At 38.3% G+C, this 24,677-nt stretch overlaps 1 protein-coding gene across 1 annotated transcript in view; it reads right to left on the bottom strand.

Annotated features, from left to right (window-relative positions):
- The window catches only part of LOC127645633 (SPRY domain-containing SOCS box protein 4-like), a 92,946-nt gene that overhangs the window by 41,681 nt on the left and 26,588 nt on the right, over positions 1 to 24,677 (bottom strand). The window lies entirely within an intron of this gene.

Below are 24,677 nucleotides of genomic sequence, written 5' to 3'. Positions count from 1 at the left end.
CCACATTTAAATCTCTGCCTCCATGAATACAACTGTTCTTATGTGTCATGAGTACATGACACGTAAAAGTTATGTGACTAATTCAGTTTCCATGTACGGCTGATTTCACTTCTTATCACTGTTGCATACACCCGTATCTTTCACCTTTACCTCTCTATCAACATTTTGCTCATATGACATCCAAAGTCTCCCTGTTCCCACCCCTCTTGCATTAATGCTATTTAAAGTGACTGATAGGTACATCATCACAGCACTCAGCCCCAAGCATACACTTTAATTTATTTGCAATTTACACATCATCTTAATCTGGTGGTGAGTTCCTTTAATGTGCTACTCAGGATGAGGCACCTCATTTAATAGATCAAAGAGAGAGAGACGTTAGAAACTCTACTTTCAATGTGAAATTCTCTTTCCTCTTCACAGGGCATCAAACACCATCTTACATACAGGTAAACAAGCCTGAGTGGAATGATGAGCGAGACATTGAAACAGCATCACGCTAAATATGCTGTCTATCCCAGAGCCTTTAAAGACAAACACAGACTCCACCACCACATATCTAGCCAGTCACAAGCAGTTAAGCAAAAAGCAAAAAGGTTCCATTCATTAACATTAGCTAATTCATTAGTATCATGAACTAACAATGAACAATATTTTTAAACAGCATGTGTTAATATTGGTTAATAATAAAAAAACTAATTTGTTCATTGTTTAGGTTAGTTCATATTGCATTAATGAATGATAACATAGAAAACTTTAAATTTAAAAATGTATTAGTAAATGTTGAAATTACAAAGTACGCCTTGTTCTATCCATAAAGCTAGTCTAGTTGCTATATTTTTGAAATAGTGAGCATTTTAACATTCAAAAATGGGCCCCATTCACTTCCATTGTAAGTGCCTCAATGTATCCCAGATTGTTTGTTTCTTTTTTTTTTGGTAATCAATATTATGCCAAAAATGCCACATATTACCAGAATTTAAATAAGAGAATTAAACTAATGTGAACATGTCACACACATACAGGACTTCCTGGAGAGTTCAGAATGCCAAAATAAAAGCGTGAGGGTTTAAAAGTTAAAGGTGTTATGGAGAGACTCACGAAGGCCGAGATAAGAACTCAGTAGCAGGGTTTATTGAACAGATGATTGAAACATTGATGTAAACTTTGTGAGTAAATCCAGTTGAGCAGAGTGGCAAAATGCAGATGAGTATATCCAGACAGGGTATAGACACAATGAACAGATAACTCGCAACATTATGATACTTGCAGGCAATAATTCATTTCATTTTCATTTCATTTCATTTATTTATTGTTCAGCCTTGGCTGAAAATTGGTCTTTGGTCTCGCCATACAATCAAAACAATTAACAATACACAGTATACAATCACAACACGATACACAATATACAATTAAAATATTCAGATCTCTTTCCTCTTATTCAAAAGACTTATTGCATTTGGTACAAAAGATTGTTTATATATCACTTTAATCACTTTTGGTGTTCTATAGCGACGACGTGATGGCAGTAATTCAAAGACATGATTCAATGGGTGTGTTGTATCTCTTGCTATAATCAAAGCTTTCCTCTGAACAGCAATTTGATATAACTGTGCGACTGATTTTTGTTTAGATCCTACAATTTTTCCTGCAACTCTTGTAATTCTCTCTAACTTTACTTTATTAACAGATGTAACTCGTCCAAACCACACAGTTATATTATACCCTAAAACACTCTCAATTAAACTTATATAAACTCTTTGCAGAACATCCTGACTTACAGAAAATTCTCTCAACTTCCTTAACAGGTATAACCTCTGATTTGCTTTCTTACAAATAAGGTTAATATTATCAGAGAAATTCAATTTACAGTCAATCATGGTTCCCAAATACTTAAAAGTCTTCACAATTTCAACTGTTTGATTACATAACATTAACTCTGTTAGAGGCTCTGAATGATTTAAAATCAACTCTTTTGTTTTACTTACATTTATCAATAAGGAACTTGCCTCACACCATTCTTCTAGTTCCAAAACCTTCTTCTCATACTCATAATGTGCACAATCTTTCCATAAAAGTGCGACAAGTGCCATATCATCTGCATATTTGTATAATTTATAATTCTCATGCTGCACTCTTATACTACTTGTATAAACAGAAAACAAAATAGGTGACAGGACGCATCCTTGTGGTGCCCCGTATTTAAAAACATAGTATCTGATTTAAACCTCCCAACACAAACTCGCTGAGGTCTATTTGTTAAAAAGTTCTTTATCCAGTGCACTATTCCTCCATTTACACCTAGAACCAGGAGACGTTCCAGGAGCGAATGTATCTGCATGGTATTAAAAGCAGAGGTATAGTCGATAAAAAGAACACGCACATAAGCCTTTGCTCGTTGTAGATGACTAGCAATTGTATCGACCATGGTAAGCATGGCATCCTCTGTCCCTCTTTTTGATTTGTATGCAAATTGCAGTACATCTAATTGCTCTAATATGTATGGTTTAAGGTGGTAGCTAACTACTCTTTCCATGCTTTTAGCTAGTATTGATGTCAAAGCCACAGGATCGAAAGTCCTCTAAATTTTTGCTGTCACTTTTTTCGGAAGAGGTCAGTATAAATGATAACTTCCAAGTATTGGGAACGATCTGTAAGTCTAATAAAAACTGAAATAATTTTGTTAAAGGGTCAGTTAATTCATTTGCGCATATCTTTAAAACTTTCCCTCTAAGGCCATCTGGACCTGGTGCTTTATGGGGCTTAATGCATTTAAGGGACCTTCTGGTTTGATCACCGGTCAACCAGATCGGTGGCCCCACTGGAATCCTATCACTTATTTCTTCAATCTTATTGTAATTGTCAGCTACGTCATATCTTCCATAAAACAAATTCAAATCATTTACCCATTTAAAACCATCTGTCCCTATAGGAATATCATTATTTACATCTCTTGTGCCACGCCCCATCATCTTATTCAAGCCTTGCCAAGCACTCCTTGCATCTTGATTCGCTAACTTATCCTCTACCTTGCATTTAAAGTCAATTTTTGCTTTTTGTATCATAGCTCTCAATTCCTTCCTTTTCATTTTAAAACCCTCATAATTATTTTCACGAAATGCCCAATTCTTTTCATTAATGAGTTTCTTTAAATCTTTAGAGAGCCATGGTTTATTATTTGAGAAGACTTTAACCACTTTAGTATCAATAACTGTTTCTTCACAGAATTGAATATAGGAGGTAATACTGTCAGTAAGTTCGTGAGGGTCTCTGCATGAATCAAAAAAGACATCCCAGTTTGTAGTACAAAAACAATCCTTTAACATATCTTCTTTGTCCTTACTCCAAACCTGAATTCTCTTTTCCACTGGTTTGTCCCTTCTAACACATTGTCTATATGTTGGCAGTAAATGGATAACATTGTGATCCGATCTACCAATTGGTGCTCGACATACTGCCTTGTATGCGTCGGAAATGTTACCATAACACAAATCCAATGTGCGTGAGAAACGTGTTGGACAATCAATATATTGCTGCAAGTGTGGAAGAGTCTCTGTTAATGAAAGTGTATTAAAATCCCCTAGTATGAAGACTGGTTGATCTGCCGACTTTGTTAGGATCCTAGTAAAGCACTCTGCAATATGCTCCGCTGCCTCGTTATTATTAGATCCTGGTACATACACTAGGAGTATGGTTATTCGACCAAATTCCGCGGCAGATAAAAAGGTCTAAAAGATACAACCAAAGTCTCATAGTCCGGTGTACAAGTCTGTTCAATTATGGTAGACTGCGATGACCAATTCTTATCAACATACATACAGAGTCCCCCACCAACCGACTTCCGTGATTTTACCTTGTCTCTGTCAGCTCGTATTGTGGTAAATCCCTCGATATCCACACTATGATCTTCATTTAGCCATGTTTCAGTAAAACAGATGAGATTACTGCTCCTAAATTCCTCCTCTTGTTTCACTCGGAGTGCAACCTCATCCATCTTATTATTAAGAGATCTTACGTTAGACAGCGTGATCACTGGAAGGGATGACGGCTTCCTCGCCTCACGAATCGATTTCGAATTCCTCCTCTCGACCCTCGTTTCATAGTTCTTGATCTCCTTCTTTTGTGCAGACATATACTTGATGGAATCGTCACATCGACAGCATAGCTATTATATCGTAAAGATAGCAAGAAGTCTCTTGAATAAATCCGGCTCGACACCATAGAAGCCAATTGATCTTCAAAGGCTTTGCCCGCCAACACCAATCCAACCAGCGCCGAGACCACGCTGATCATGAACACATTCATACTGTTTGCAATTTAAAAGAGCAAAAATAAAACGAATAAAACAAACAAAAAAAAAAAAAATAAAAAATAACAACTTAGATACACAAACAAGACGCCACGAGACAATAGCGAGACACAGGGTCAGCAGCAGGCCGCGCCCCCGGACTTTTTAAGGGAATGAATGTATAATGAAGATACAGGTATGTTTGACATAGTATAATATCGATGAGAACAGACAAAGAGTGTGTGTGAAAGCGGGTATATATGCAGTCCTTGGTTAGCCTCTACTGATATGCAGGTGCGTGTAATCACAACTCGGGGAGAGTGAGCACTGACGGCAGTGAGGAAGAAAGAGAGAGACTGGTGGATCCATGACAAGGTGCACGATTGAGATATATTACTATATATTACTATTATATTAATATATTATTATTATTATCATTTGTTTACAAATTATAATATATAGGTTGAATGGATTCCAGAAAATAACTGTGTGAATGAAAAGTGAGCTGATATCTTACAACTAAATTGAACAAAAAAGAGATCTGAAGTCCAGATACAAGCTGAAAAAAAGGCTTCTTTTCTACTGTTGACTAATACTGGAATAACGGTTAATTTTACTGCTACATTATCCAGTAAACTAGTTAATAATAAAGTGTTTTGTATTATAAACGTAATAAGCTATACATTTATATTGAAATAATGTGTAGTTAGAGGTTTGTGTTTCTTTACATATTAAAGAGTACACCCAATTAGTTCCACACAATAATGTATTCTAAACTGATTATGCAAAAAAAAACACTGGTATCGGATCGGGATCAGCCGATATTGAGATTTATAATATCAAAATAGGATCGGAAAAGAAAACGTGGTATCAGTGAATCCATAATAGTGATCATTGTATATTAAACATAAAACATGACAAGTATTCACTGAATCAACATTAGCAAATATTTAACAAGAAAATTTATTAAAAGCAATTGAATGAATAGTGCAGGACCAATAGAGCAACCCAGCCTGTTCTCAGCGGAATTCAACAAGTAGAAGTTAACATATTAAAACAGTCAGGACATTGCTGAAAATAATTAACAGGTAGGTCAATCAAAATCTACGAGAGAAAAAAATGTGCTGAAAAGTTGTGCATTTTTTACGACGTGTTGACATCTGTTCATAAAAGACCATTAACCAATAACAGTTACGATGTAAAAAAAAAAAAAAAAAAAGTAGCAATAGGATAAAACAAAATAGGCCTGTGATGTAGCCTACAATAGGGATGCGTCCCCTTCACTTTCAATCAAACCAAATTTCGTCCCACGCACTTTTTCACAGGGCAATGTGTAAACGCAAAAGGTAAAATTCACTGGTCTGTCCCTCTCACTTTTGAAATTACTACTATGCCCTTGCAATAAGCCTAATGTGTCCAAAATTAACGTCAACATGGTCTGGTGAAAGATGGGACTTGACTCACCTGAGGAGGAAATCCTGTGCTTGAAAAAGCCTGCACAGCGGAAAAATTACTTACAAGCACACACAGATTTAAAGAATATTAAAATGTGAGAACATCCATAGGGACTTTGAAAATCTGATTCCAGCACCACCACCAAAGTGATTTCATAACTACTTTGCCGAGTTTGCTTGTCTAGCAAGAGGACATTTTCCTGCGCATGCCACAAGTGAGAGAGGGAAGAAGCTGAGGTGAAATGAAACTTTGTATCTGCTTCAGATATCTTCTTTTTTTAAATAATATTTGTATTATTAATTCTATTTAAAATATGTAACATTAATATGACAGTAATTTAAGCGCAGGCTCTGTAAAAATATAAAGCCAAACGTAAATGTGTACAAATGTTTGTAGGATTATCCACAAACAAAGCCATCAAATGAACAACACTACATTCCACAGATCTGAGAGATCCCCTACCAAGCCACTAGAGTCTCATAAAAACGAATCCATGGTGCCTAAATTGCTGAAGGAGACCATCTCTCCCATGCCTGCTTAATCTCAAACTAGGGTTTGTAATGACAGAGCTGACCAATAAAGAAGATCCTTCTTTGTTCCACAAACTTAAACCCTCAGTAAGACCAAATGGCCATGTAACACCTTGTGACCTTTAAATGCATACATGTACGGCCATATCAGAAAACGGATACTCGTGAAGACAGTCCCAAGGACCAAAAACAACAGTGACATCTGTTTCTCCCCCGGGACACATCCTCTCCCCTCTGCACATTACAAAGACATACTCTCTTAGCTCAGCAGATACTGCATGGATCCTCCTGAATTAAAATGAACAAAACAAATGCCAATTCTATGATTCTATATTCTGGACGATAATTAGTCATGCGATCCTCATGAGATCCTCATTATTCTGCAAACAGCAGCTAAAAAAGGAATCCATGTATGTTGTATTTCACTGAGTTAACCCTCTGAAATATAAAGAATTTATTTAAAACCACAATGTACACAATATCTTGTCATGCTAGATAATTCTGAAAATGACTATGACATATGATCACTCTTATAACTGACAAATGAATGATTAGCGCCTGATGTACCTTTTAAAATATGTGTAATGATTTGTAATCAGGGATTTTCATGTTTTGTTACTTACACGTATAATATTCATGAAAGAATGTCATATTTAGTATGCAAATGCTTGCTTGTTTATGTAGAGAATGTTGATGACAACGAATGTCAAGTCTCTTGCACCGTTTTCAAGATATAGAAGTTCATGATTAAACATGCACTATTTTTGAGCGGGAAGTCCCAAGTATCCTCCAAACAAAGGATTGGTTCTTGGAACCGTCACATGCTCTTCTCTCTTCGGCTCTCTTGCTTCTTCCCAATCCTCCGTGCCATGTAGAGTCCAAGGAAAACTCAGGACAAAAAAGTCCAGAGGAAGCCTCTCACTGCTCTACGGTTCACACACCCAACAGGAGTCGCGAGTCTTCCTTGAAGAAGACCTCGCTTCATCCAGATAATAACGATCCACGATCATAACACAGTCAAAGACATCAACGGAACGAACTTTCTACAAACGCCAAAGAACCAAGTAACATGAGGAAATGCAACAAGGAAATGAAACGCATGTACATCTCCAGAATTTGCTCAAAGTACTGGTGTATTAGTTGAATACTTTGGGTAATTCAATTGCAAATCGATTTAGACTCAAAGAAGGTATTGTTTATTTACTACACATTCTGTCACTTAAATCACAAACCTGTTTCATGTTGTATGTGTTAGATTAGTATATGTTTAAAATAGCAATAAAGTCTGTCTGTATTCAAAGATATTTTGACTGTGGTATATTTTGATAAATAATCTCATCCCTGTTTATAAAAGATTTAATTTCAAAGCTATACCTAAATATGTGTGATATTATTTTCAATAAGACATGAGAATAAAATTACTCAAATAAATGAATAAATCATCATTCCATTATTAAAGCGAATTCCTTACAACAGAAATTGTGAGTGAATTGTGTGAGACATTGTATTACGATTTTAATGGTGGAGAATTTTATTCAGACAAATAATCTAGTTATTTGTCATTTAGATTTCTTACAATGGTTGTCGAACACAACTTATTCCATTATAAATTTCCTTACATAATAATGATGTAGAATAAGGACAGTGTAAATTAATTACTAGTTCACATACTGTTTTCCTACATATAATGGTGTGAGAATTGCAGCACTTCAATCCGTACCGTGTACATTTATACTACCAAATTTCCTACATGTTGATCAGTTTAATTGTATGGAAATATTAACCGACTAGTAATTCCAGTGATGACTAGCAACATCAGAACCGTTTAGTCGACTAGTTGACTAGACTCACACATCCCTAGTAAGCAGAGACGGAATTCAGCTTAAGATGCTGTCTCTGAATTCAAAGTGTCATCATATAATAGCCCATGTCAATCTTCTATAATCAAGCTCATCTCATTCATGTTTGATGTTTAATATAAATGAGAAGTGGAATTCTAGTCCAATATGATTATGCAATCTACCATTGTGACTAAGCAGAAATTGAAATAGAGGCTGGCTTCTATTTGAAATAGTACAGAAATAGTAAACTATTTTTTATTTAATATGAAAGAGATACATTTATAGCTTGTCACATTATCACATCTTAACTGGTTAGGACACAATGTTACTGTATAGGGATTGAAGATATGTAAATGCTACTGAAGATAAAACCAGAGCTTTAGTGGGATAGATAGATGTACCGTCTTCATTTCAGGGCTCTCTTGCAGAAACTTTGCCCATTAAACCAGGTGATCTACTGACCCCGTTTCCACCTACACTTCATTGACCTTGAACAAATGTAACAGAGCCAGAATGGATTGCAGGGATAGATTGTCACACACAAACAAGCTTGCGCACACGTGCACACACACACACACACACACACACACACACACACACACACACACACACAGCCCCGCTGACCTGATCAAAGACAATTGAATGAAGAGACAGAGCAACTTAAATTTTATGACCTAAAACTAATAAAAAACACAGATAAGAGACCTTACAGGTAATACCTGATAAGACCTTTAAAGACACCTCAAACAAGCTTGCCCACTTTAGGTCAAAAGGGATTCTTTTAAATTAGTACACTGTGCCGAAGCCTGTGCCATACAGGTTTGGAACAACATGAGAGTGAATAAATGATGACATAATTTTCATGTTGGGTGAACTATCCGTTGAAGCCGTGGCACTCACGTGGGTGATTTGATTTCGCAACATTTCCAAGTAATTCTCTTCTCTAATAATTCTATACTATGAAAAACAAGGCCAAAAATAGGTGGTGTGGTTGCTAAGAAGGTACAGAGGAACTCTACTAAAAGCCCTAAAGATAAATAATAAAACTGCATGGATAGGTGAGGGTACATAATGAAGCCATCCTTAGAATAAACCCACTCTATACCCAACCACGGCACCAGCTCGGCTCAATCAGCAATTTCCAGTTGGCAGTATTTGTAATGCTGTAGCCCAGCCAACCAACAGTTTCAGTTTGGTTATTACTATGAGGTTTTCTGTGCTCTAGACAGCATAGATACCATACATTCACTGTGATATCTATACTGAATATGCAAAGCGTGCATGTAAATAAAATGGAGGAGGAAGGAAGAAGGTTGGAGGAACAGGGGGCGGCTGTATTAAGATGTTTCCATGGATTTTGTGTAAAAAATATATAGTGCAAAAGGACTGAGGAGGCAGAGGGAGAATCAATAGATCAGAGAGCAGAAAGAAAAGAGAGATATAGAGAGATTGGTATCCTGTTGGAATACGACTTGATTTTTGGTTGGGAAGCTTTTTCCTCTGAGGAAATATACAAAATCAACCTACAAAATGAAAAAAATGTGCTTCATCGCCAGGTGAATTTTCACACACATTTTAAGTCATCTTATTATAGCTAATTTTAAGAACAACTTTACATGCATTTGGCAGATGCTTTTATCCAAAGCGACTTACAGTGCACTTATTACAGGGACAATCCCCCCGGAGCAACCTGGAGTTAAGTGCCTTGCTCAAGGACACAATGGTGGTGGCCGTGGGGCTCAAACCAGCATCCTTCTGATTACCAGATTGCCAGTTATGTGCTTAGACCACTACACCATCACCACTTTAGGTTTTGAATAATCCACCAGAATGCCAGTAAAGGTGTTTAATTTGATCTGTGTAGTTTTTCAGAGTTTTAAATATTCACATTCTTTCTGTAGATATAAATATGTAAAGCTGGCCTCAGAGATCCTAAACGATGGCGTATAATTGGGAAAGGTTAAAAAAACTAAAAAAATGCAGGTAGAGCTAAAATGTCATTGCTTAATCTATTTGTTTTGTACATGCAACATGTTATGAACGCATCACTGTGAGCTTCCACACACAACAATCATCCAAGGACAACACCTAAAACTGTGCTCACAAACAGTAAAAGAACTGCAAACAGCTGAATGTGCATTGTGAAACATAAATATTGAATACCTGCTATGGAATACCTATTCCATATCTATGTTTTTCATTGCCAGGTCAGCAGAAGTCTATAGAATAGTGATTCTCAACTCCTTGGTTGTGATTAAAAAAATGCATAAAACAATGTTAAATGCAAATGACAAAATGCAACTATAAACATGTAATCGTGCATAGTGAGGATAGCAAAATAAATAGGTAAATTCATTTAAAAGGGTGGAGAAAAAATGCTTCCCATGTTTTTTGTTGTTAGGCAAAGGCTAACTCTACGGTACTTTGGTGCAAATTCATGTCACTTAGTAAAGGCTAGCCACAGAAGTCAAATTTGGCAGATGCCAAAATGACACATTGTGTGACATGTCCTCATACAAAAAAGTATGACCCAGACTACATCAAATAAGTAAATATGTATCAAATATTAATTTATTTCAATACATTTGGTTTACTTCTGTAAACTGAAAAATGATAGTGACTGTGCTGGGTCACAACTCGATGTCCAATGCAAAGTCAGCGTCCTGAAGCAGAACCACAGCTGTAGAAAGTGTTTTTAAAAGTTGTAAACCTAAATGATGACATACAATAGACTTACATTTTTATTAATGTATGAATCACTTTTTCTAAATGAGGACATTTCAAAATGTCCCCAATAACAGGTTTTGTCAGATTCAACTCACTTCTGGGGATAAATGTATCCCCAAACTATAGCTATGCACAAAGGAAGACACAGTGAGAGTAATAGAAGGGAAGCCTATCTCTTAAACACTGTGAATAACAATGCTTAACAAAATCCAAATGTCTACATATTTTCGGTCATTCTGTCCTCTCATTTGTGTGGTAAGGCTTACTGCTGGATAAGGGTGTGGATAAGGAAAGGCAAAATCTAATGAGCTGCAGACAGCAAGGAACCAGCAAGCAGGCTTATTAACAGAACTCACTCTGCCTCCACAACTCAATCACAGAACGTACTGTCTCACTTTATTTTGTCTTCTCTCTCTCTCTCTCTCGCTTGCTCTTTTTCTCTCTTTGTCTATGCCAGTGGCTGAAGGATGTCTGTTTCCACAGAAAGTCCTTTAGGCAATTAGGTGTGCAAATATCGTGGAGCACTTTTAAAAGGACAGAAAATGCTGGAAGATTGGGTGTGGAGGGAACACAATGAAAAAGAAAATCAAAGAGTCAAAATATGGCAATGCTTGGTTACACCTACTATAATGGGGTTAACCATTACAATAAATCTGGTGCCAAAACAAAATTTTTGTGTAAGCCCATATTACTAAAACATTGCCCATGGGTCGAACAGCACAGAGACCAAACTAAAGGCCAGAATATATACACAGAGGTGTGCTGTGGTGTCCGATTTTGCCTCTTTGGTATGTAGGTGCAAGTGAGAAAGCCTGGTTTATATTGTATCGTTAATATTGATCAAAATTTTATAAATCATATAGCAGTAAATGTGGAACTAGTAGAAAATGGTCTAAAATTGTTCATGACCAAGGGTGGTAGTAAAGAGGGGCTAGAGGGGATATTGCACCCCTAGATTTTTACTTGTGGCACCCCTGAAACTTCTGACACTGAACAGTGTAACATTATCAAGCGAGACCAATCCAAACAAAATTATCAAGGAGGAGCACCCCCTGGACCAAAAAATAGAGATAAACAGTTTCCGAATGATTCATCTCTCATCTAGAAGCCTTCTTCCTTGTTGTCGACATAAATGAGTTAGCAGGCAGGATCTTTTATATATATATATATATATTTATATAGCCACTTAGGTGTTCATGTCTTTTTAAAGATGTCGTTCCATAAGTGTTCCTTATGAGAGGACGCATCCCTCCATCAGATCAGCATGAGAGCTGAATTTGCTGTCTGGGCCGCACCCAGCATAGAGACAGCCTGCCTTCTGAGGGATGATTTAGCCTACCACGCCCTCCCACAAACCTCTTCTGTGACTGATGAGGAGGCACAGCGGGGCTGTTGTTACGTTTGGCAGTTCTTATGCGGAGGATGATGATGTTATGACTCTCGCTGTATCTGGCGAGTGGTCAGTGGAGGACGTTGCCACCCCTTCCCCCAGCGAGGGTGATAAGCGTGTACGCACCACTGACAAGGAGATGCTTCACGTCCTATCAAGGGCAGTAAAAGAGCTCAGTCTCAAGTGGTTTCCTCTCGCTTTGATGAATGGTTCTTGTAGTCCGGATGCTGTCAAGCAACTGCATTCGCAAATCTGCCCTGTTCTTCCCGGAAGGTCATTACCAACTGACAAAATCCTGGCGTGCACCCTATTCAGCTCACTTGTACAGCGATTCCACTCTCCCCACTAATATGTACAATGGGGAAAGACAAAGATTATGCTCAACTACCCCCTGTGGAAGAGGCGGTAGCAGCACATCTCTGCCCGGCGAGTAGCAGGGCATGAAAATGTTCGAGGGAACTCCGTATCAATTCAAATTCCTGCCCTTCGGACTGTCCCTGGCAACTCGCACATTCACAAAGTGTATAAATGCGGTACTCACCCCTCTAAAAGTGAGCGGCATGCACATTTTGAACTACCTCAACAATTGGCTGTTACTGGCCCAATCAGAGGCTCTATTGTGCCAGTACTGGGGCTTATTGCTCCAACATCTGAACAGCTTGGGCCACAATGTCAACAGGGTGAAGAGCACGCTCTCACCCAGCCAAAAAAAATCTCCTTTTAAGGAGTGCGTCTTGACTCCATGATCGAGTGCATTCATCTCACGAGTGAGCGCCTTCTGGCCATTCTCCAGTGCCTGTCTCAGTTCAAAATGGGGAGGTTTCAAAAAGCATTTGGACATATAGAGGCGGCATCCGTCGTCATTCCATTAGGTCTCTTTCAACCCTCTTCAGTGCTGGCTCAAGTGCCACGGCATACCTAGCGCCAAGGGGGCATGTGCATCACTATATCTCACTGCTTTCTAGATGCTCTAGCACATTGGATGTCTACTGCCTTCTACCAGCAAGGTGTCATTCTGGGACAGATCAGGTGGAAAGTAGTGACCACAGACACTTCCAACACAGGTTGGGGGCAGTGTGAGATGGATGCCTGGCTTTTGGCACATTGACAGATGCACAGAGGGTGTGGCATATCAATCAACTGGAGCTGTCAGCTGTTTTCCTAGCCTTGAAGGGTTTTCAGCCCGAAATTGCAAATTATTATGTTCTAATTCGCTCAAACAACATGACAGTTGTGGTGTATATAAACCACAAAAGGCGTCAGTCTCATATTTTACCAATGATGAGACTGACGTGTCACCTCCTCCTGTGCAGCAAGTGCCAGCTCCTCTCCCTGCGAGTGACATATGTCCTAGGCCATCTGTATTACAGTGCGGATCTAATGTCTCATCAAGAGGTGATGTCGGGCGATCTGAGACTTCATCCTCAAACTGTAATGAGGATTTGGGAAATATTCTGCAAAGCGCAGATCAATCTATTTGCCTCCGCAGAGAACACTCCAAGTCCCAAGCTCTGCTTGAAATGGAAGCAAATGGCCCACAAATGGCCTGTGAAATGCAAATATGCATTTCCCCCTGTATGCCTCCTTCACTCTGGAATATGCAAAGTCCAAGAGAACAAGGAAAGGATTCTATTGGTTGCGCTGAAATGGCCGAACCAGTCCAGGTTTCCAGAAATGATAGAGATTTTAGATGGCCCTCCATGAGAAACAAAATTCTCTGGTCTGATGAAACAAAGATTGAACTATTTGGCCTGAATGGCAAGCGTCATGTCTGGAGGAAACCAGGCACCGCTCATCACCTGGCCAATACCATCCCTACAGTGAAGCATGGTGGTAGCAGCATCATGCTGCGGGGATGTTTTTCAGCAGCAGGAACTGGGAGACTTGTCAGGATCGAGCGAAATATGAATGCCGCAATGTACAGAGACATCCTTGATGAAAACCTGCTCCAGAGCACTCTGGACCTCAGACTGGGGTCTGAGGTCTTCCAACAGCACAACGACCCTAAGCACACAGCCAAGATAACAAAGGAGTGGCTATGGGACATCTCTGTGAATGTCCTTGTGTGGCTCAGCCAGAGCCCAGACTTGAACCTGATTGAACATCTCTGGAGAGATCTGAAAATGGCTGTGTACCAACGCTCCCCATCCAACCTGATGGGAGCTTGAGAGGTCCTGCCAAGAAGAATGGGAGAAACTGCCCAAAAATAGGTATGCCAAGCTTGTAGCATCATACACAAAAAGACTTGAGGCTGTAATTGGTGCCAAATGTACTTCAACAAAGTATTGAGCAAAGGCTGTGAATACTTATGTACATGTATGTAATTTTTTTTCATTTCTATTTTTTATAAATTTGCAAAGATTTCAAACAAACTTATTTCATGTTGTCATTATGGGGTATTGTTTGTAGAATTTTTAGGAAAATAATGAATTTAATCCATTTTGGAAAGGATATATAAATATATATATATATATATATATATATATATATATATATATATATATATACACATACACCAACCGACCAATCAAAACTTGGTCGACAAAGACTCTTCTCATCGACTAACATTTGGTCGTCTATCAGGGAGCAGCCCTACATTTTACACAACCGCCTGCATTTAGGCCGTTGTATCTCCCAAAGTCACAAGCACATTCATTATAAATAAAACTTCCTTCCTGACTGAACACTCCCTATAGCGTCAACTTAGTGACGCAATGTCTCATTCCCTTCATCTCAGGGAACCGAGGTTACATACGTAACAGAGACGTTCTGTCTGTTCTTTGTTTTTCCACAAAATAACCCTTCGGGGAGATTACCCAAGATGCTTAGTAATCCATCGGCGCATTGTGGAATGGAGTTTTTATAGAGTACACTCACACAGACAGGCGGATAAGTCACACAAACACTGTTTACACATACAAACTGAAAAACACAGGGTGAGCAATCTGGAAAGTAAGCCTCGCTGTTGATGTGCTTAAAAACACTCATATCTGTCATTCCCAAATATTTGTAGGGCAGAAAAAGACATCAAAACACCAAGATTGCAGAAATGGGCAGCTCGCAAGCTTTGTCAGCAAAATAAAATGCTCAACAGTTTCCTAATGTCTCCAGAGTTTCAGAGGCATTCTGTGGATGTGCTTAACATCCGCTTAACTTCACAGTTTGTGTCTGTGTGTGATTGTTGTAGTTTAAGGATGAATGAACAACTGTGGCATATAGCTGAAACTTGATACAGCAAACTAATCCTCTAATGACCAGCTCTCAATTAACACAGAGCCAAGCTGTTTGTCCTCAAAACATTACAGACCATTTTTCAGCTTTTTTCTGTCCTTTCTTTATCCATTTGTTTGCTCCCTTCCTACATACATCCCAGGTGCTCTCCATCCATGCTCTGCATCCATACAAAAAATTTTAAATTTTTAAAAATTGAAATATATTTATATGCATGGAGGGAAGAAATATATATATATATATATTTCTTCCCTCCATATATATATATTTCCCAATAAAAATATATTGCTTAAACAGTTAACCTTAAAAATTTTAAACATCATCTACAACAGGGGCAGGAAAAACTGCTAAAACATTGGAATAATGTGACCATTTTCCTTTATTTTCTAGTTTACATTTTGGTCAATGTTTATATATTTAGATTTTACATTTTTAAAAGAAAAGCCAAAAAATAAAATAAAATGTTATGAAATCACAACACATTTATAAAAATATATTTACAACAAATCTGCAAAATGTTTATTTATTAAACAAACAAAAAAAAAAGAGGGATCATAAAAATAGCTTTTTTTATTTATTCATATATTATTTGTTGTTGTTTTCCTGCCCTGATTTGACATAACAGATATTTACAGATATTGTATTAATTCTGAAAGGGGTGTGTAAATGTATGACACAAAAGGCTGATTCAAACTTATGTACTCAACTGTATATACACTACAAATATATATGTTTGCCATATGGGTCAGATATAGGTAGCAGAATGCAGGTGGGTGCAATGCCACATCTGATATTTGATATCTTCGCATGTGACACAGCAGGTGTCCCGCTCCGTCTGCTGATTGACGGATGCTGATGGGCCAATTAAAAAAGCACAACAGCATTGCTCTAACTCCCTTACCCAAATGCTAATTTCCCACAAGCCTCTAAAAGATTAACATACAAAATCTGAGCCAGCTGTCATCAACCGTTAAAAGACAGAAGAGGAGAATAAACACAAACTGACAAAACACACATTCAAACACAACTACTGTCTGGATGTGATGACATCAAGGCAACGTCCCATACTTTTTCCAAGGAGGTTTGAAGTATGCATCTATGAATGCTTTTTGGACTAATATTGCCAACAACTCTTTCTGCCACAGAGAAGTGTGTATTGGTTCGGTTGAAGAAATATTTCACCAAATGTGGGCCTGACGGTACCTCAGCAGTTTTGAATAATTCAAAACTGCTGATATAATCCTAAAATGTAAGTATTAATGATTTTTCAGGTAAGCTAATTAATTTAGTGGCTGACATGCAAACAGTATGCAACACGGGGTGAAAATACATAGTGTGCCAATACTGGTGCACTCACTACAAACCCAAAACTGACAGTATGCGTCACCAGTGTAGCATTTACCATTAGTCAATAGTACAAGAATGTGAACTGGGATGCAGCCCAGGACCCAAAAAGGCTGTTTATTGGTCAAGTTAATCAAGTATCAGCTAATGCCAAACCATAGTAACATCTAAAATGTATTTCTGACTGCAAATCGGTTGAAATAAGGTGAACAACAGAAGCCAACAGACTGAACAAACCTTGTAATACCTCTCTCTGTAGAAATAGTTTAGGTGTCTTAAGAGATTTGCTCACATCAAAGGGAAGAATATAACACAGTTTAGCAAACAAAGCATAGGTCTTAAGGAACAGATGTGGCCCAACGGCTCTAGTGCATCAGATTTGCCCATCATACTCTCAAATCAAAGAGAGCCTGAGAGGATACTAATCGCTCCAATAAGAGGCAGACAACCCTGCAGACTTAACACGCAAGTTTGCCAGTGGCATGATGCAACGATCCTGACCCATATAGCAGCCTTCTTTACTTAGCCAACCCATCTTACAAAAACACTGAGACATCACTCTGCTGCACAGACACACTACCGGTCAAAAGTTTTGAAACACACTCATTCTTTATTATAATTTTTTTTCTTCACATTTTAGAATAATAGTAAATTCATCAAAACTGTGGAATAACATAAATGGAACTATGGGAATTATGTTGTGACTAAACAAAATCCAAAATAAATCAAAACTGTGTTATATTTTAGCATTTTCAAAGTGGTCACTAGCTTCTTGAGGCATCACCCTGGGATGCTTTTTAAACAGTTCCCATCTATGTTGGGCACTTATTGGCTTCTTTTCTTTATTATTTGGTCAAAGTCATATATTTCAAAAACTTTTTTTTTATTACATTTTAGTTTTGTAGTTAAATAAATAATAATATGGTGGCAAAATTATATTTGTCTACAAAACTAATTTAAAACATTTAAGCATACACCTTCAGATCAAACGATTTTAAGATCATGAGAATCATTTCAGTCAAGTGTTTCAAAAGTTTTGACCAGTAGTGTACATGCACTCTCAAAAATGAGAGGCGCCTGAAGCAGACTTTGTCACACATTAATAATAGAGGGGGGATGGGGTGTGTGGTTGGTGGACGAAAGGTGATATTTTGAAGGATCACAATATTTTACCTCATAATACTGTATAGAATTTCTAACACAAAGAATATTTTTTAGTTTAGTAGAAAGTTTGTGAGAAGACCAAACTTACTGCAGCATTAGGTCAATGAACAGTCAATTATTTATATTCTACCACAATGCAGAACAAGCTTAGAATGTACATCTATAACTTGTTTCATTTGTAAGGATGTCTATGCACTTCCTCTGTACAGCTGTTTTTACATTCGCATTTACATTAATAATCTTACCCAGATTATACTTTATAAGCCAACAATGTGTATGGTCATGTAAATGCCTTAAATGGAATTCCTTTATCAGGCTAAGGTTATAAATGGTTCAAGAATAAACAGATCAGCACAGACAGATTTTTGCCCATTAACCTTATTTCGGATTTCCTGTAAACACCTTCACCATGGTCTTATAAGTAGGGATGGGCATTTTGAATAATTTTGTTGTTGAGTACTATAACAAATAAAATAAAATAAATCGAGTAATCAATCATTTGAAATTTAGAAATTAAGTAAAAAAAAATAATTCTAATGAAAAAATTAACACTATGCATAAACTAGATTAAAAAAATAATAATAATAATAATAAAAATAATAATAATAGTACTATTCCTTTAACAACTTCAAGCATCCACAGAGCCAACCAATTCACCAGCAGTCATATCACCCTGCAGCTTTAATATGGTTGCCCACTGAAGCTGGGATGCGCTGGTTTACCCAGGGTTGCCCCTGGCAAGTACCTGGATGGGAGACCTCCAAGGAAAAACTAAGGTTGCTGCTGGAAAAGGTGTTAGCGAAGCCAGCAGGGGATGCTTACTCTGCGGTCTATGTGGGTCCTAACACACCAGTATAGTGACAGGGACACTATACTGTAAAAAGACACCGTCTTTTGGATGAAATGTGAAATGTTAAACCGAGGTTCTGATTCTCAGTGGGCATTCAAACCCTTTGGGCAAATCTTGTAAAGATACCATCTCTCACACCGTCCTTCTCAACAGATTATCTTCCATTGGCATCACCCACACTCCGTTAGACTGGTTCACATCTTATCTCTCTGGCCGCACTCAGTTTGTTCAACTTAAGTCTTTTAAATCCAGTCCCTCTACTGTCACTTCAGGTGTGCCCCAGGGCTCTGTCCTGGGGCCCCTACTTTTCATCATTTATCTCCTTCCCCTGGGCAATATATTCTGCAAATTTAACATTCAATTCCACTGTTATGCTGATGACACCCAGCTCTACCTCTCGACCAAACCTTCGTTCACTTCCCCGCCCACCTCCCTCACTGACTGTATTACAGAAATAAAAACCTGGTTTTCCCAAAATTTTCTCAACTTAAACAGTGATAAAACTGAGGTTCTCCTCATTGGCACTAAATCTAATTTATCCAAAACCGACAGTTTTTCACTCACTATTGATAACTCCTCCGTTTCACCCTCCCCCCAGGTTAGGAGTTTGGGTGTCATCATTGACACCACATTATCTTTTCAGTCCCACATCAATAACATTACCCGGTCTGCCTACTTCCATTTACGAAACATTAATCGCCTCCGCCCCTCCCTTACACCACACACTGCCGCTGTTCTTGTCCATAGTCTTGTCACTTCTCGTTTGGACTATTGCAACTCTCTCCTTTTCTGCCTCCCTCACAAATCCCTTCATAAGCTTCAACTGGTCCAGAATTCAGCTGCCCGCATCATAACTCGAACCCCCTCTATTCACCACATCACTCCTGTTCTTCAACAGCTTCACTGGCTCCCGGTCCAGTTCCGTATTCAATTCAAAATCCTTCTGTTAACATTCAAGGCCATCCACAAACTTGCCCCCCCATATCTGTCTGATCTTCTCCATGGTCCAACATCCACCCACTCCCTTAGATCCTCTTCCTTCATACACCTGTCTGTCCCCCCCGCCCGTCTCACCACTATGGGGAGCAGAGCATTTAGCCACTCTGCTCCCCGTCTCTGGAACTCATTACCACCCCAACTTAGAAACATTGATTCATTTTTCCACTTCAAATCGCAACTCAAAACACATCTGTTCAAAAATGCCTATCTCACATGATATCAATTGCTCTACCTCTTTTATTAATGTTGTTGTTTATTTAATTTTGGTGATTTTAAATGTCTTATGTATCCCTGTATGGTGTCCTTGAGTGCCGATAAAGGTGCCTTTAAATGAAATGTATTATTATTATTATTAAAGAGCAAAATTTACCAGTATTTTCTAAATAGCTTGTGTTCACACATGACCTCTAACCTGAAATTTGCATGTAATTTTTTTAGAAAAGGCTGTAAGTATGAAAGGGGCTTTTGTTGCTCACAGCAGGAAAAGGCACAATGGAAAATCTAACTGAAATCTCCAAATAGTGTTTTATTAGTCCAATATTTAAAGCTACAGTAACTGAGTACTTGAGGAATTAATTACCAGTGAACATTCCTACTTACTAGGGATGTAAATCACAAGTTTCCTCATGATATGATCTTATATCGATCCAGTGTTTGCTGATAACTCTGCTGTGATTATATTTCCATTTGATTCAGGGGGGCCTGTGATTGATATGAAATTATGTACCTCTTTTACAGAATCAGTTACATTTCTATTAACTCACAAATGCAACAAAATTATAAAATGAAAAGTATAATGAGATTTTAATGAGATTAATGAGATCTCTGAAATGTGCAAATCCAGTGTCCGTAATGGGAAATCTACAAATATTTGTGTACTAGTAAATGAGCTCACTGATGTGTCTATGATATATGCTACCTCTATGTCTCTACTATGAAGTAGAGCAGTGAGTTTAGTACTTGCTGGGCAAATAACAAAGTCCAATGAAGACCTCATAATGTCACTGTTTTGAATCAGTACTGATTTCCAACCATGGATGGGCAGAAACAGGAGGGACACAGTATACTTCTCAGGTATTGTGTTTACATGACAGTTGGCCTTTGTCTCGTTCCCTTTCTGTAGCTAAAACCAACATAATTATTTAATGTATGTAGAGCTCATTCCACATTCTCTATATACCAGCCCTCGTCCTCATCTTTCCCTCTCTGAATGCCGAGAGAGCACGCTAACAGAGCAGCAATGTGGATCAGACACTATTATGTGATGAATCATAGCTAGAGCTAATTGGTGTTTTAATCCCTGACAATACAGGGCATAGTCACAACAGCCTTCTGCCAGACAGAAAGAGAATGAGAGAGAGCTGACAGATAGGGGGGCTCTCTGCCATCTCTCAATTATATCTACTATGCATTACACATTCACAATGGGTTGGCACGTGTCAATTTCCTGCTTGTTGCTTTGTTGGACGCTGGTAATTATTTCCCGTATACACGCAGTCAAATTGTTCTCTGTTCATCTTCCTCATTATGGATGGCATCAAGGCGCTGTATGCATACAGACTGGCTGACCTCGTAAACTCAAGGGCTTCTGGGTCACAGACATAGCATGGAATGCTAACTGTCCTTCTTGTCTGGCTCAACTCCGCCGCATCTGCACAGTGCAGCCTTTCTAGGCCATAACCAGTGCATCTCGTAATATCTATGAGATTTACTTTAGTCAATGTCATGATGGTTACAGGTGTTATTCATGGCTATCGTGAAAACATAAAAAGGTGCTTCACTACGGTTATTTCTTCATACAGACAATTTTCCAGCCATTCTTGTAAGTTGTTGTATGATCAAGATAATTTGAGTCACATAAGTAAATACAGTTGTCAATTCTTAACACTGACTTTGTGAATGTAGCCTGTATGTTCTGACATGATGCTTGTTCAGAGCCTGCCTGCTGCTTTTCATTTGCAGTGCGATGAATCATAACGGCAGTGATAAACACTGTTCCATTGCCATGCAGATAACTTCTCAGAATTCTATCACTCATAGGCGAAAAGCACAGAACGGAGCTGACAGACGTGGGCTCCACCGAGGCAGAGAAATATCTTACTTCTTGGTGATTTCTCGCTCTCTTTCACACTTTAGCTACAGATTTGATACATTATAAAATTTGATACACACACTCACATAAACAGACACACAATAACATCTCTTTCCCACACTGTCTTGAGTTCCTGTTCTAGCACAATGAGTATTTTAGGCGTTCCTCCCAGATGTCCATCTGAACTTTTCAGTAGAGTTCCTCTCACCCAAATACATCACAGACCATGTTTCAAAACATAATGAGCTACCTAGACAATATTTCAAAGCCGGAGTGCAATCCCGAACAAGCCTATGAGGCCCAAATATACCAAGTAAGTAGCTTATCACATTTCGAGACACCATGTGTACAGTATGATGGCCAAAATACTTTGTAGGCACCACACTAGATTTTTAGAACAGGGACTAAAAACTAAATGTTTTTCATTTCGGTTGGTTCTTAGCAAAAACAGTATTCCTTCATTCCAGAAGTTTCACAGCCTAAATAAAAGTACAGTTATTAAAGTTATTTTTAAAATGACAGAACTCCGAGCTTAAGCCCAAAGTATACATCGGTACAGGACGTGTGACGCAAATCTTGTCATCAGCAGAGTGTGCGAGCATTGAACATGCGCAGCCAGATTTTTCTAACTCCGCGTGTTTGAGCGTGCAGAATGAGCAGTTTTCCACAAGGTGGCAACACTCACATTAGAGTCGTTGTTGTCTAAGAAGTGCTAGAAGATGATGTAATCGCCGCTAAACAACAGGAGACAAAGATAAAAACAAAATAAATGGAGTCTGAAGGACAATAAAGACATCTATATAGGTCTAAACTCCTGAAGAGATATAGTCCAGTGTCTCATAACAGTCACAGAGTGCATGCGCCAAACTCCTGTGTACGCACATACTTTGGCAGGATTGTGTTCTACTGTACACAGAAGCTGAGCATTTACATCAAAATCGAAGTATACTTTGGGCTTAAGGATGGGTGAAATACCAGTTGCAGTGTTGACAGTTCTTGCAAGAGAAACAACCAATGTGGTCTGGAAAAACAAGCCCAAAATAAGCCACTTGTCTCACCAAAATAAGTGAAAATAAGCCTTTTTTTCTTGTGTGATGAATTTATTAGCATAGAAATCATAACAAGCATACAGTTAATTGAAGTATAATTTTCATTACAAATCTGCTTCTCAGTCAAAACTTGGCAGCTTAAAATCTGTATGAATGCATCATATCTAAAAAATAATCTTGAACTCCCGGTCAGATTGGGTCTCTTCCGCAACTTGTTGAATCAGCTCTGACCGCATAGAGAATGACAGTTTTGGAGTTTGTGCTTATTTACATGTCACGCTCCCGTATTATAATAACGTGAATTATTGATGAAATAATGATATATCTGTGATACACACGTGCCACTCTCTAAACTGAAACTGACTGGTCATCTTTTTATTAGTGGTGTAGAAAATGGGCAAACCGCTCTCAGAGAGAATGAGCTGTCATGTTCACACATGCACACAATAAAATCGCAGAATTTAGCCGTCATATAATCACACAGGCTGACATCGCGATTGCAATATGATTAATCGTGCAGCACTAACCAGCATTTAAAAATAATTTTTCACTCTGGAACAAATGAGAATGAATTAGTTCCCATTTTCAGTTACGTTCTGCATAAAAAAAAAGCAAACCATTTTAGTCCCTGTTTGAGACACTGTGCCTAAAGTCCAAAAATGCTGTCTAACTAGAGTCTGAATGAATATAAAGACATCTTTATGGGTTTAAACTCCTGAAGAGAAATTGCCTTCCGTCTCATAGCAGTCTTAGCGCATGCGCCAACCACCTGTTGGAGTACACTTTGGCCTTTGGATATCCAAGATGTTAAGTATGCAACTCACTTGGTTTTTTGCGACACTATGTCTATAATCTCCAGGAATGCTGTCCAAGTAGGCATCTCACTAGATTTTCAAAGACTGCATCTATGTTGTCCAAATATGCCATCTAAGTAGGCAGCTCACAAGGTTTTGAGAGTTTGTGCCTAATAAGTCCAAAAATGCCTTAATAGACAGCACACTAGGTCTTGAGACACTTTACCTATGATTTCCACAAATGCAGTCTAAGTAGGCAGCTCACTAGGTTTTGAGACTCTATGCCTGATACCCAAGCATGCTATGTAAATAGTGCATCAGGTTATGCAACAGCATTACTATTATGCCCAAAAATGCTATGCAAGTAGGCAGCTAAAGGTTTTGTAATACTGCACATATGATGCTCCAAAATGCTGTCTAATTAGTTTGTTGTAGCTCACTACGTTTTGAGACACCATGCCTATGAAGCCCAAAATGCTGTCTAAGCAGGCAGCTCACTAGGTTGAGACATCACAATTATAAGGCCCAAATATTCTGTCAAAGTAGGCAGCTCAATTGGTTTTAGACCCCATGTGTATGTTGCCTAAAAATGCTAAGTACGCAGCACTAGGTTTGAGACACTGCACCTATGATGCCAAGAAATGCTGTCTAAATGCCAGTTCACACTAACAGCGACTTGCTGTCTGTGAACAGCACATTCAATGCACAAAAATGCTGTCTTAGTAGACAGCTTGCTGGGTTTTGAAACAGCCATGTTTTCTCTCTCTTGCAGAATAATACCTTGGAAACATCAAACTCATAAGTAGATATTCTAGTACCACTGAGGCTGCTTCTTCAATCAGACAGATGTGAGCATTTGTAATAAAAACATAGCTTTTGTCCTTGGAGATGTGTAATATGCCAGTGTAGGGAACATGCTTGTA

The sequence above is a fragment of the Xyrauchen texanus genome, chromosome 6 (assembly GCF_025860055.1).
Source record: "Xyrauchen texanus isolate HMW12.3.18 chromosome 6, RBS_HiC_50CHRs, whole genome shotgun sequence".
Lineage (NCBI taxonomy): Eukaryota > Metazoa > Chordata > Actinopteri > Cypriniformes > Catostomidae > Xyrauchen > Xyrauchen texanus.
Note: the sequence above shows the minus strand (reverse complement) of the source record. Positions and strands in the feature narration are given on the sequence as shown.